This window comes from Vulpes lagopus, chromosome 4 (genome assembly GCF_018345385.1).
Source record: "Vulpes lagopus strain Blue_001 chromosome 4, ASM1834538v1, whole genome shotgun sequence".
NCBI lineage: Eukaryota > Metazoa > Chordata > Mammalia > Carnivora > Canidae > Vulpes > Vulpes lagopus.
In genome coordinates, this window is record NC_054827.1 from 38,379,825 (window position 1) to 38,382,842 (window position 3,018).

The 3,018-nt window shown below is 40.1% G+C and overlaps 1 pseudogene; it reads left to right on the forward strand.

Annotated features, from left to right (window-relative positions):
- The first annotated feature begins 349 nt into the window (after nucleotides 1-349).
- LOC121488711 lies at nucleotides 350-623 on the forward strand (annotated as a pseudogene).
- The last annotated feature ends 2,395 nt before the right edge of the window (nucleotides 624-3,018 follow it).

The following is a 3,018-nucleotide window of genomic DNA, read 5'->3' on the forward strand; positions in this document are numbered from 1 at the left end:
GAACTGTAGTCTGCTAAAGTTTGATCTATTTTCTTTTTTAAATTTATGCCATTCTGCTGATTCTTAAATCATTTTTATCATGAACTAAATTTATCAATTTTACCATCATATATTTGTAGTGCAATTTGAAGGAAAATAGTGAACTTTTTTTTCAACAATTTCTCATTTAACTGCTTATAGTCATTTCCATTAGTTATTTTTCTAGGATCTTCATATTCATTATTAAAGGCTCTTTTCAGAAATGCCTACCTTTTCACAATAAGAATTGTGGCCTGCTAAAGTTTTGTCTATTTTATTATTTGGCCTTGTGTTATTACAAATTTAAAAAGTAAGGAGAAGGGCCAGGTGGATGGAGGCAAACTTGGAGCAGCACTTGAAGGACAGAAGGAAGAATCTACCCATTGTTGGAGTCCTGTGCACAGATTCCAAGGATCTAATCTGGGATGCTGTGGATCTCTATCAGATGAACCTACTGGAGTGATATCTGTTCTAGCCTAGCAAGCAGCTAAACTAACCTCAGATCCCACTGACATTCCTGTGGTGTGTCTAGAATCAGATAATGGGACACTATGATCCAGAAACCTGACAGCTTCACAATGGCAGTGCACAAAATGGCCTTTTGACATCTCAAGCAACTTGTCATAAGGGATAGATCCTGACAAAGCTAATTATCTTGCAGAACTATTAAAGTTCCAGTAGTTAGGCTATTAATTAATTTATTTAGTGTGCATTGGACACTTTTCTACTAATTTTAGAGTAAGCTGATTTTTGATACTCAGTGGACTGACTTATCAAAATATTAGTGTGAAAGAATCACGTTTTGAAGCAGCAGGTCAAGGTTACTTTGTACATAGAATTTTTTTATGTTCAATAAATCTGGTTGGAGGAAAGTTTAACAAAAAAAAAAAAATACTCTCTCTGACTTCTTGCTTCTCTGACTTCCCACTTTCCAGGCATAAAGACTCTACTTTCTTCCCCTTTATGTGAGGAGGCTTTTCTCTTTACTGTCTTCTTCTTCTCCCCAAAGTGGCACTTGCCCATCTCCTTTCCATGATTTCATTAAGACAGAATAACAGCTACAGGACATGGCCTTTATGGAGTTGAATAATGTCAAAAAAAATACTACCAGTTTAATATTCTCAAAATATTAATGTGTAATGTATATGCCAGCATTTCATAAATCATAAAGCTTACAAAATAAAAGGGAGCATAATAATGTTAATAATCGTTTGAAGAAACTGAAAGTAGAGGGAGAATATTGCAAATGTCTTTGCCTCTTGCCTACCTACGTTAGCTACCACTGTACTCTGGGTCCAGTCAGAATGATGGGGTGATTCTGTGGAAGAACCCCAAGTCTGCTGTCCAATGCACTTTGAGGTTCTTAAAAGTGACCACATTGTCACATGGAGTCAGATTCTAGTGAGCCTGTGTGTGGCCATCAACATCTGTAGGACTTGTGAAAAGATGTTTCTCTCCATTCCAATCTTGTTTATGAACACCCCATCTCAGTTCTAGAGTCTGCCAAAGACAATGCTGAACACTTAAGTTTTAGAGGTCCTAACTCAAAAGTCAGAATGAGACTCTTTATCCCTGATGCATCACTAAAAGGAAGCAGTTCTCCCTGCTACAGGGACATTCTGCTGAGTCTGGTAGAAGATTTGTGCTCAGCACCTCATGCCTTATTATAGAGCACTGAAGCCAAAATTTCCAATGCCTGAGCAAAACAGAGATTTGGCCAAAATACCTTCCAGAGCCAAAGCTCAAGTTTCTGAAGAAGGAGATTTATTTCACTAAAATTAGCATCTTTCCAATTTAGATCACAATCTTTAAGCATTTAGTGTCACAGCCTGAAAAAACACAGGACCAGGTTGAATTTGAGTTGCTTAGTGAGAAGTGGTCAGCTCCAAAGTTTTCTAGGGGCATGGGATGTGGGTAGACCTTCCTCACATAATATGCTCCTAAAAAAGAAGACTCAGAAAGATCTCAAGTGCATCTTTTTTCAGCTCTGGAGTATGGCCCCCACCTGACAATTTAGTAATCCTTTAATTAATGAACTCAAACATTTGCTGACTTTGAGGATGTGCCAAACCATAAGCTAGGAATGCAAAGATGACTAAGACAGGGCTTCTCTTCTGGAATGTTCACAGTCTGATGGTCAGCAGAGGAATGTGACTCAGGGAGTAGAGTATTATTATAGAAGGAGGTGCAGGGCAGTTTTCTGAACTTGATTCCCATGGTTCGTGTACAGCACTCAAGACTTAAATCCATGTTAGGTTCAAATTGCACAGGAATGAAGCACCTCATTCTTGTCATCTCAAACCCATAGAAATTCTAGGATTAAATGAAACTTACTTGACTTCCAGCAGTTTGTTACTTGGTGTTTGTCTGAGTGGACATTCCTCTGTTTTTAGAACATAGGACAAATTTTTGGAAACATTTTGGTTGATCAAACAAATCACACTCAGGGCCTAAATTCAAAGGCTGGTGCAGAACCGTAAGAGGAAGCCTGTGGTGTGGCCCCAAGCTCTGCATAGCTGTGGGTCAGGTGAGCTCAAAAGAAACCCCTGATTCTGAGCACCTCCCCCTCCCTCGCCCGGAGAAACCATTAGACTGGCCCCTTTCTCCACAGAGCCTGTTAAAAATCCCTTGGAGGTCACTGAGACTCTTTTACACCATCTCTAGAGCAGTTCTCCAAACTCAGCAGCCACTCTGATGGTTCAAGAGCCTGCTGTAGCTGGGAAATGGGCATTCAAGAGAAACCATTATCAGGTCTTTGTCATTTACACATCACAAGCCTGAGGGTGAAGATCAGTTTGCACACCCTAGGCCTTAGCAAGACATTTCAAATCCTTGGTGTGTCTCTCCTTGGAGGGGACTGCCATGACCATGACATAATCAAGCGGGAATGATGGAGGGAAAGACCCCTATGCCACCAGCTGTGTCATCCTCATTCCAGCCACTGGGTCACACACAGGCTGTTTTTAAAACTGACTAGTGTCAGATTTGGTCAGGACATCA